Genomic DNA, 12,426 nt, shown 5'->3' with positions numbered 1-12,426 from the left:
TCAGGCACACAGTATGACTTTTGGGGTTATGCTGTGCAGGGCTCAGAGCTGAATTTGATAATCCATGTGGGTGCCTTCAGGTCCTCAGCACAGTCTGTGATTCTGTGATGATATGACACATGATRGTGTATAAATGACAGTATAACCTCTGTAGGTAGACAGAGGCAAACCTGGTGTAATCTAATCTTTGTTGCTTGCACTGAGAGTCATTACAGTGTCGCACAGGGAGGCAGCTTGTTCACTCTGGAAAGGTCTGAGCACTGAGATGCCATACATATGCTGCTCTTCCTGTTAACCCCAGGAGACAGCTGAGCACCACACAGACACTCCTCCCCTCAGCATGATGGGGGTGAAATAGAAGGAAAAGTGTAAATGTTCATGACTTGAGATAAAGGCAGATTAATAATTATTTTGAAAGGTGGTTTGGGGAGGGGAAAGAGTGGAACAAAACAAAACATAGGAAAACAAATGATGCAAGAGAAAAAGTATTGCTCACCACCTACTGATCCAAGTCTATCCTGTCCCTGACAGGCAGCATCCCCACCATCCTCCACCCCTCAGCTTTGTCTGCTGAGCATGACATCACATGGCATATGGAACATCTCTTTGGTCACSTGGGGTCAGCTGTCCCAGCTGCATCACTTTCAAACAACTTGTGCACMTCCAGCCCCCTTGCTAGTGGAGTGAGGAGCAGAAGAGGCATTCATGGTATGCAAACACTGCTCAGAAGTAGTGAAAACATTCCCAAGTTATCAACACTTTTTCCAGCACAAATCCAAAATGCAGTTTCTCACTGTGAAGAATTTTAATGCTATCCCAGCCAAAAATAATACAAATGCCAAAAGTCAGGGAATCAGCGCCCATTCCTATCTCTTTCTGGTCTAGTATATGAACAAGAGAGACATGCAAAACTTGGACAAAGATTCTTGGATGGTTTCATGCCCTCTTTAATCTAAATATATTGTATAATTGTCCTTTACTTATCTGTTCTAAGCATCTGATTTGGTGCACAAATTATAATGTTATGTTTTGCAGAAAGAACTGACAAAATGATCTCTGGAGAAACGAAGTTGAAATTTAAAACTCAAGAATTTCTGTTATCTTGTATRTTTATAGTTGAGTTTTAGGTATGGAATAGTGCATAACACTATAATTTGAAACAATAACCAGTCTACACAGGCTGATTTAATAGGCAATGGGTAATAATAATTCATTTCTCTTTGAAAGACAATGAAAATGTCATAGTCAGCACAACTAAGAGAGTATAAAGACATGAAAACTTTTTATCTACTTCTCTGTTGCCCATTCATTTTAAAAAAGCCATAAAAATAATGTAAAAATTATTCTCTTTGTACCACAAATATGTGATGTGTTCATATCTGGATTCTATTCCAAAGTGCTTAAATTGTAACTTGGACTTTGAATAAATTAAATCTATTGTCTTAAATGTAAATGTCCAGCTAATTTTCAGTGAGACTTGGACCAACACATTTGAAGCTAAAAATTAAGCCATGGGGTCACCATCTTTTTCACTTCTGCATATCAACATTAAATTGGCTTTCTCAAATTCTGCAATATTTTAGAGTAAGAAAAAAATTTGGAATATTGCACTCGGGTCCACTTCAAGACTTCACACAGTTCCCACCAAGTAACTCCCACAAATGCAAAACTCACAATTATCAGCAAAATAGCATTTGTCTTATCTGAGGTACTATGAACAAGGAAATTTGTTTTCACACAGCAGAGAATGGGCCTAGGGTTGAGAAGAGGTGATCAGCACCCACAGAGGTGGGCATGCTGGGGTTATCCCTGAAGAGGCAGTTTCTCACTGCCAGACAGTGAAGCAGAGCCAGGCAGGATTCGTGCCACCAGCAGTAGCCCATTCAAACCCAGCAATCTCCTGGCTAAACCCCCTACTCACTGAACTTGAGCTAAGTGTCAGTCTCATACCTCATAAATTGGTTCTTCTGACATGATATTTCTCTCTCTGCTATAGCATAGGAGCTTTTCCAGATCCTATTTCATTCCCAAATATTAAGTCCTTGGCAAACTGATAATATTTTCATTATCTGTAATATTAGAAGCAGCAACAGTAGCTGTGTTAGAAGTATTAAATAGCTCAAGTTAGCATCTCCTAATTCCAGAGCCTTGGCAGTAAACCTGGAAACAGAAAACATCCCTGTTGGTCCTGTGAGAGTATTCACCTTTCAGCAGTGCAGTATGTAGCCTTATCAGACTTCAGAGAGTCCAGAGGGAAATGCTGATGCAACTTGGCTACCCCTCTGAACTCCTTTTTGAAGCTCTTCCATTTCTTTTGCTCGAAAACTCAATAGGTTTTGTTTTAAGCTCCTGCCTTCTCTCCTGAGTTGTCTTTGACAACTCTGTCCAGAAAGAGAATACTAAACTCAGTTCCCACTTGCTGTTACAAATTTCAGTGGAAGTCATTGTACAAGATCACTTTTTGTGCTATTTTTACTGCATAACTTTAACCTTGCAACATAAGTAACACAGATGGAATTGATTTCAGCAGAATTGTCTTCRATGTTTATGAGAGCACACTTGATCCAGCAGTAGATTATGCAAGAGATGAGCAAACCAAAATCCTGTTAGCTTAAGAGGGAGACAGTTTGCATGTTACAAAACAAATCATAAGGTCAGTATGGATTCTAAACTGGATTCTAAAATTTATCAAGCATACATTTTTCTTGTAACCTTCTACTTCAAAAGGAGAAATTTTTTTCACTATGTACAAGCTATGCTTTATGTTGTAGTGTTTTCTCCCAAGGTTCTACCTCTTAGAAGGGCAAAACAGTCTTCTGAAGAAACCCTAAAGAAATATATTTTCAGTGAGAGTAAATAATATGTGCAATGGAGTGCTTTTTAAATTATCTAATTATTTATAACAATTAATCATTTATGTATAATAAATTCTATTTAAATAAAATATTTTCCAGTCAGATCAGCTCTGGTAAGAGGAGCTTATGTAATGAAACTGTTCAATGTAAACAGAAAAGGGGGTGGAGAAGATTTACACAATCTGTTGGATAGTATGGGTGATTTTTACTTCTTTCAGCTCCTCTACCCATATTCATAAAACTCCTTTTACATTCCTCTTCCTCCATGTGTGTTACGTCCTACCCCACCACCTGCCCTTTTCTAATTTTTTCCCCTTACTCTTCCCTTGAGTTTATTCCCTTTTTCTCTAATACAGAAAAGAATGCTAAAAGACATTTACAAATGTTCTTCTATGTTTCTTTGCCAAGGATTTAAACAGAAAACATTTGAACCACAGGGACAGTCTTTTTGTTATAGATAGATAGATATATAGATAGAACCTCTTTTTGCTCTTCTTTGTGCAACTATTCTCCATTTTCTGTTCCATTGCCCATCTCAAATGTATGGGTCCCACAAGAAAGAGGTTACCTGGAAAACCACACTGGGTTATTTCACTCCTTCCCAAGCTATGTTTTCCCAAGAAACTTCAGTTTGTCTTTTCAACAGAAAAGGTAACTGTATATAAAAATAGCTCCAGCTCTTCTTCTGTAACCTTCTGTAGCACAGTGCTCAAGAAGGGTGCCATTAAAAATTAATGGTAGAGATATTTTAAATGCAATGACTTTTCATTCAAAGCTTATTTTGTTGCTCATTTAGTGATTGGCAAACTCAAAAGACAGACGTTATTCCACCAGACCTTCACATTCTCCCATCACCTGTGGATCACACCCCACTTGCRGAGACAAGGCTCTCCCAGGGCTGAGGATCCCAGGGCCTTCAGGCTCAGAGATGGAAGAAAGCCCTGAGTTGAACAGGCATTCAGAGTGTCTGAATTTTCCTCAGTCTCAGATCTGATGACCCAGTTAAGCAGATCACTGAGATGTCGAGAGGCAAGGGGAGTTTTAGATGGAGGCTCACTTGCAGACTGTGCCTTGAACTTTCATGAGATCTGCAGCTTAACTRTGCTGCTGCTGCCTGAGTAGTAGCTGTGAGATTTTATCAAAGGTTTGATAAAATGACATGGAGAGATGTTTTGYTGCTAAACTTGTGTCATTAGTAAAYCCCGTTTCACCGAAAAATATTTACCAAAACCCAGAGAATCTCGAAATGTTTACCAACAATTGATATCAACCAAGGCATTTATTCTAATGGAAATCCCCTTTGAAAAGCATTCCTGCCCAAGAGACAAACCCAGAGAGAGCCCTATGTGCATTCTACAGCTGCCTAGGAGCATTTTAAAGCAGCAAATGGGCCTACACCACATCCTTTGGGAGGCAATTTCACAAACCAAAAGACCTTGCATGGGAAAGACATGGGAAAGCCTAAAATGCTCCCTCCAAGGAATCCTTCACTCTAGCATACCCTTGCAACCTTCTTGCAGTATGATGAACAAACTCTTCTTATACTCCCCATAAGCAGGGGGAAATCTGATGGAAGGGTAGGTAGGTGCTATCATCTCCACACCATTAATAACATTTTGGTTGTGAGATGAGCTTTTGTAATTGTTATGCTCTGAAGCTTAACTATAAGTTGCAAGGAGAAAGAATAATCTCAGATATATTGCACAGATTTGGAAAGGGTGTTTTTAAACTAAGGAGGGAGAAATGGCACAAGCCTTGGCATTTGTAGTCATGAATGGAAATGCTCAACAAACAGGCAGGGATGCTTAACCCACCAGGAAGAAGGGATGAAGCAGAATCCAGTCCTGAAGAGCTGGATCTATGAACTTACTTTGGGCTTCCTAACTAGAAATACTAGAGAGATACTTACAGACATGAGAATAGTAGCAAAGTCAAGAATAGCATGGAGAGAAATGAGAGGAATCTGAAAGACTACCAACTAACACTGCTTACATATATCCCCCATGAGTCCTGGACATCTGCAGGAGATACATATGTAAATGGATTAGAGCCCTGGAATAGTTAGYGAGTTCTCTGTCTCACTGCAATATATAGAATAGATAAATAAATAGTGGGCATATGTGAYATATATTTAGATTGTGCATTAGACTTTAAAATCTCTGTCTAACTGAATGCATTAGCCTGTATTTTCTGTTTATGCCTCTGGGATGCCATGGAAACACAGCGCTGAATCGTAATGGGTCTCTCCTGGCAATAAATAAACAAAGTCTTTGTCTGTTCATGTTTCAATTTCTTTCTTTTCTTTTTATTCATTTAATTTACAGTTTCAGAAGGAAAACAGACTTACCCCCACCCATTGGGTCTTTGGTTGCAAAGCATGCTTAAAATAAATGGAAAATGCACCTTCTAGTGGCCACTGTGGCTTCCTATACAGCTGCTACTACCATCAGCAAGCAGGGAATGCCGCCTATTTGTGTTCAACTTCCTTCTAAGGAAAAATGTGGCCTTTATAATTGAACCTGGAGTCAGGGTTGCTTTACTAAATTGCAGCCTCACCTAAAGAGCACTTAATATACTCGTTGAAATTGAAAGCTGTTCTTTTCCTTGAAACTCTAAGAGGCTACAGCCAGWCCCTTTTTCTATAGACGGTAACAATGTTCATTGCCTTTAAACTGCTCCTCCAAATCAATGACACACTATCACTTCCCATGCTCCAGAGCTTATTAAAGCAAACCAAGGCAATCATCCCCATCAGGCTAATGCACAGGAGCAAGGTGAAACTCTAAGCACCAAGTGATAGAAATACCGAGTATCACACAGCATCGGTTTGCCATCTGGCACCTGCTGTCCCTGTCTGAAATGAATAAAGTCATCGAGAGGGGATGTTGTGCAGTAACATGAGTAATAGAAAGGCTGATAATTATCTGTGTGGAGAAGTGGGCAGATTTAATTAGACTACTCAAATCTGAAGAGCCAACTGAATCCAAAGGCAGTAACCTCGGCTATGGAGGGCAGCCATATGGTTGCTCTCAAGCTTTCAGGTCAGACTGAAATTCAGCAGGGATCTTTGTCACTAATTTAGAAATGCAGAGCCATGTGCTTGACTCCACATCTGTCGTGCACTTCTTGGAAAAGAGCTACAGCAATACCAGGTATGCAGGTTTGGTGCAAYGCTAGAGTCCCTATTGTACCAGGTAAAAATTGTACTGAAAGAAAGCTGACTTTCCTGACACCCCAGCAGCTCAGCCCTGGGAAAAGGGAAGCAGGAAGAAAGGGCAAAGATACAAAATGCCATTAGGGTAACACTCAAGTGTATGAGTCTCCAGTATAAGGGTGAAACTGGAATACTTTTTAGCAGCCTTGAGTCTCCAGAATGCACACAGGCTCATGAACTGAGGCAGATCTTCTGGATAGTACAACTGATTTTATTATGAGTTCAAATCGTATCATGAATCATTGCTGTGCAGGGAACCAGGTGGTGAAAAATCAGTCTTTGAATTTATGGGTGCAATAAGGAGTCTTAAAAAATTTTCTCTCTTACTCTTCTTCCAACCTGAATACACGTACACAGAGTAAAATACATGGATTGATTTCTCTTCCTGCTTTTATTTTTTTTCTGCTTCTAGAAGCATGGGATAAATTGTTCATTCATATTCTGATTTTTCTTTTCTCTAATCTGACCAGTAGGCTAGTGTAAGAAAYATTTCAACCTGAAGAAGTCATGATACGCTTAATGAATTTCTGGTGATCTCTGGAAAATAAAACAATAGTTGTGAGAACCCACATAGTACAAGCAAGGACAAGCAGACCATCATGCTATTTATTGCAGAGAGAGATGCCAAAAAAGAATCTAGTCATGACAACTGGATAARAAAAGTAAGTAAATAGGTGGACTTAATTTGCTTTATTTCTCTAGGATTTCCAAAATCTGCAAGGCTTTGATTGCACTTCTCTTTTGGACATGATTTTACACCAGAAGGCAGTAGACTGTGAGGAATCTACCATGCAGGGAATGACCATTCTCATCCTCCTGGGTCACAAATGGCTACAGCACAGTCTCCTGCCCTGYTCCTGGCCAGCAAAGAGCAGGAGCAGATGCTCCCCCAGGAAGTAACCTGCTATTTGTGGAGATGGCAGCAGTACAACAACCACGGACCAAGAATGATGTTGGATGCGAGAGAATTAGGGACTGGGACTACGCAGTTGGACTCAAGTAAAACAAATAGAGTTAGGGGGGCTCACTGAGCAGTGCAGCATGAACTACTCTGATAGCCCAGAAAGCTATAAATTCCAGTTTGCCACGAGCATAGAACCCAGCAACTCAGGGTTTTCTGTACCTTCAGTCATCTGAGAGAGCCATAAAAAACATGGCATGAATAGGACTGATTAGTATTATATTTTACACTGTAACTGGTTAAAGCATAACTTGGTAATATTCTTCCTCTCTTATTTTGCCAGCCTGGTTAGTTGCAGGATTTTAAGTGGCTACATGTCCCAGTGGCAGGGTCAAGAGACCCTGCTGTCTAAGGCACTTACTTTCACATTGGGAGAAAAAYTGCCTGTATGAGGAATTGTTCTGAAATCTCTCAAGTTCGTGCCAGAGTCTGCTTCCTTCAGTGTCTGTGCGGTGCTAGATTATGTGAACCTCTACATGACACAGAAGTTGGTCTCATGCTTTTGCCAGGCATCCTTTAATGTGCAGTTCATCCCACCCTCTACAAGCAGAGAACTCCAGCACAGAGCAGCTGAAATTATTATGGAAGTATCCAGGCATGGGAGACTGGAGCCCTCTGTAAACACACAGAAAATCGTGACCTAATCTCATGGTCTCTAACAGAGGGAACCACATAGCTATTTCAGTTGAGACCAACCGAGTCRAAAATATTCCTTAAATTGCAGGGGTTTTTGGTAAAAGAGAGACAGACAGATGGCTACGGAAAACTGTTTCTTCATCAAGCACTGTGATAGCTTGACCTCGGCTGGACACCAGGTGGCCACCAAAGTGATTCTGTCACTCCCTTACTGAGCTGCACAAGGAGGAGAAAATATGACAGAAGACTTGTGGGTCAAGATAAGGACAGGAAGACATCACTCACCAACTATTGTCACAGGCAAAACTGACTCAGCATGGGGAAAGAAATTTATTACCAATCACACCAATCAAGTTAGAGTTGGATAATGAGAAATATAACCAAATCTTACAACACCATCCCTCAATCCCTTCCTTTTTCCTGGACTCAAGGTGGCTCTCAAATTGTCTGCCTCAGGGAGATGGGGAGTGGAGGCTGTGGTCAGTTCATGATACATTGTCACTCTTTTTTCCTCAGCCATAGGACTCCTCACAGCTTCCCCTGCTCCAGCATGGGGTCCCTCCAGCCACACAGAGTTCTCCATTAACTTCTCCAGCAGTGTGAGTCCTCCCAAAGGCTGCCATTCTTAATGAACTGCTCTAATGTGGGTCCCTTCCATTGGATGCAGTCCAGGATCAGACTGCTCCAATGTGGGTCCTCCAAGAGATCACAAGTCCTGCCAGTAAACTCGGTCCAGCATGTGCTTCTCTCTCCTTGGGGCCACAGGTCCTTCTTGGAACCTGCCCCAATGCAGGCTCCTCTCTTCATGGGCTCACAGCCTRTCTGGGCATCCAGCTTCTCTGAAATTGGGTCATCGTGGGATGGGGGTGGATCTCATCACCCCCATGGACTTCCATGCGGTGCAGGGCACACCTGCTTCACATGGGCTGCACCTTAGGCTGCTGCAGGGGAAACTCTGCTCCATCACCTGGTGCACCTCCTCCTTTTCCTTCTTCACTGAACTTGTCTTCCACAAGGTTGTTTSTCTCACATCTCCTCAGTCCTCTTTTTCAGCTAATTTTGTGTGTCATAGGCCACACAAATCCAGTATATGCACCTCCTTTGAATTCTCATGCAGCCCTGASGTTTCTAGAGAACTTGATGATTTGCCTGCATTTACCCTCTCTCCCTTTCTTATTAATATGTCCAGCTCAGGTTGTTAATTGGTTTAGAGCAGTGGCTGCATGTACAGCTGAGATTATTTTTAGTATTCCTTATGCAGGACAAAAATGCTGGTAAACGTGTAGAAACAGATGAGAAGAAGTCCAAGGTATTCAACAACATTTTTGCCTCTGACTTCAATGGCAGCCTCTCTTCCCATGCCTCTTGAGTGGATGGACAGCAGGATGGGGCCTGAAGGAGAAAAGTCCCTCTCACTGTAAATAAAGATCAGTTTGGTGACCATCTGAAGAACCTGAATGTAAAGAAGTTTATGGGACCAATGAGATGAGATGCATCCCAAACTCTCCCCGACATCTGAAAAGTCATKACATTTAGGTGAAGTCCCAGGKGACCRGAAAAAGGGAAACACTGCACCCATCTTCAAAAAGGGTGGAAAGGAGGACCCTGAGAACTACCAATTTGTCAGCCTCCCCTCTCTTCCTGAGAAGATCACAGAACAGATCCTCCCAGAAGCTGGGCTAAGACACGGGGAGCACAGAGAGGTGATCTGAGACAGCCAACACAGTATAAGCAAGGGCAAGTCCTACCTAACCAGCCTTGTGGCTTTCTATGTGGAATGACTACATCAGTTGGCAATGGAGAGATGACATATCTGAACTTCTGTAAAACCTTTTACATGGTCTTCCACAGCATCCTTCTCTCTTAACTGTAGAGAGGTAGATTTGACAGATGGATTGTTGTAAGAAAACAGCTAGACAGTCACATGTAACACAGCAGCGGTCAATGGTTTGGGATCCTAATGGACATCAGTGACAAGACCTTCAGGGGTCTGTATTAGGACCAGTGTCATTTAATATCTTCATTAATGTCAGYGATGAAGGGATCAATGCACCTGCAAAAAGAGCAGATGACACCAGGCTGAGTGGTGCAGTTACCACACCCAAAGGACAAGATGCCATCCAGAGGGACCTGGACAAGCTCAAGAGCTGGGTCCATGGAAATACCATGAGGTTTAACAAGACCAAGAGCAAGGTGCTGAACCTGGATCAGGGAAATCCCCAGTTCCAAGGATGSRGAGCAGCCCTGGGGAGAAGGAGTTGGGGYGTTCATGGAGGAGAGGCTGGACATGACCCAGCCATGAGCAATCCCAGCTCAGAGAGCCAAACGTGTCCTGGGCTGCATCCAAAGCAGCGTGGGCAGCAGGGGAGGGAGGGGATTGTGCCCCTCTGCTCTGCTCTGCTGAGACCCCACCTGGAACACTGAACCCAGCTCTGGGGTCCCGGCACAGGAGGGACAGGGACCTGATGGACACAGCCCAGAGGAAGGCCACAAAAACACTAAAACAGGTGGAGAACCTCTCCTATGAGAAAAGCCTGAGAGAATGAGGAGTGCTTATCCTGGAGAAGAGATGGCTTTGGGGTGACTCAGCTGCAGCCTTGCAGTACATGAAGGAAGCTAACAAGAAAGATGGAGAGAGACTCTTTACAAGAGCATGTAATGACAGGACAAGAGGTCTAATGGAGAATGTCCCTGCCTATGGTAAGGAGATTGGAACAAGCTGGTTTTCAAGGTGTCTTCCAACTCAAGCCATTCTTCGATTCTTTCAAAAGAGAATGATCTAATTATTCTGATGACAAATGCCACAGAAAGTTAGTGTGAGCATAAATGTATACTTACTGATGCATGCCATTTGTCATCACTATGGTCCTGTGTTCATCCCAGCTCTTAGAGAAAGATTGATTCTTGGCTGAGTTTGAAAAATTTGTACTGAATTCTGAGTTTCTGCAAGTRTTTTCCATCCATATAGTGAAGCTTTGGGATGTTTAAAATGTAGATCTTCATCCCAGTTTTGTGACTTGAATATTACCTGAAGAGTTTACTATCTATGTATGTGACAGAATTGTTTTCTCATCTTCCTACAGAGTCCTATGGCTTCTAATTCAGCAGCATCTGAAAGCAGATAAACCTTCTCTTCATTTCTCTCAGCTTACAGGAGTGAGTTTTATATCAGACATATGCGTCTCATTGTAATCCCTACAGGGGGTCTTACACTTCACTGAAATGATTCCTCTGATTATGCCCTTCTTCCCTGCTCTCAGCCATGCCTATTAAGTCCTGGGCATTGCTTCCAAAAAATTCTGTAAAGCCACATATTCTTTTTATGCAAATACCAAATAATTACATCATTCACACATTCWGATCCATCCTTTTCTTATGCACTTGCTTCTCTACTGCTTCCAGTTCCATCAGTTCTCCTCTCCATGCTCCACCAACCATATGCATAGCCCACACATTAAGCTGAATACTTTTGATATCAGAAAACATGTTTTAGATGCATGTTTTTTTCTCTCCTGTGGGAAATTTTTCTCAGTCCTTTGAAACAAAAGGCAGAATTTTTCTGGTGCTCTGTATTTAATACATCTGACACACAAGGGCAAATCCTTCCTGCAAGATCACCAGGAGCTTCTGAAACCATTAAGGGTGCTGCCAGAGCTTTCTGGAATTGATGGCTTGTGAGCTAGAACCACTCCTATATGGGCCAAAGATAAGGTATCTATTCCTCTGTTTGCCTTACTCAGTCATCAGCTGCACTTGCCATATTCTCCTCTATTTTGAGGGCTTCATGCCTTAGTTCTTGAATCAAAGAGACCTTTTTTCAGCTGTTTCAGTTGCTTTGTTTCATATTGTTCATTGCTCTCCCACTGTTTCACATGGTAATATCTTAAAAACAGATACATGTGAATTCATACAAACAAATTACTTAAACCTCATTACCCTATCTTTATGTCACACTGATTGTCTACTCTCAAACTGTGCTTTTTGAATGTATCCACATGTGATCCTTTAAAAATACTACTGAGACTTAAAAAATCGATGTTAAACTGACTGGTCTAATTTCCTGCTATTCTTTTAGATCCTTTTCAAAAGTAATTGGAGCATTACATTAGTTATTTTCCTGGCCTCCAGAGACTTGTCCCATTTCCTAATTTTTTTTTTTTCCAGTTTTTCTTCTTTCTTCTTCTTCAATTCTTTGTCTACATCTTCTACCTGGTCATATTCAAGACCCTTTAASGCGTTCAAGACCCTTCATTCCAGACAGCACGAGCTTAAAGATCACACTCTGTCTTCATGCTTTTCAAGTCCTGCTGTTACAAATAACACCAAAGGTATCCAGAATCAAAAGAGAGTAGAGATAATTATGCTTCCATTTTCTTTACTTTGTACACTTAAAAGTTTTCCTCATTTTAACTAGCTTCACCTTATTTTTGTATAGGTCACTCAAACAGGTGCATGAAACAGAACGGTGCAGTTTAAAACTATAAAAAAGATTTAAAACACCAGAAGAACCTGAAGACAAATGTAATCACAGAAGAACCTGGAGACAAAAAGTCAGAAGTGTTTTTAATTCATTTTCTAGGCAAACTAAATTTGAAATTAATATCAGCTGTTGAAGTGGAAAGTACAATCTGTGCTGCCAAAGAGGAATGGTGCTAGGACCTGCACAAGACACATTTTCTTGCAGACCCTTATAGGAGATGAAAAAAAACCCACAAGGTGCCTTTGTCTATGGAGTCATGTACTAGACACACAGCAGCTCC

This window comes from Malurus melanocephalus, unplaced genomic scaffold (assembly GCF_030028575.1).
Source record: "Malurus melanocephalus ecotype Western Australia unplaced genomic scaffold, MMel_1.1 scaffold_54, whole genome shotgun sequence".
NCBI lineage: Eukaryota > Metazoa > Chordata > Aves > Passeriformes > Maluridae > Malurus > Malurus melanocephalus.
Note: the sequence above shows the minus strand (reverse complement) of the source record.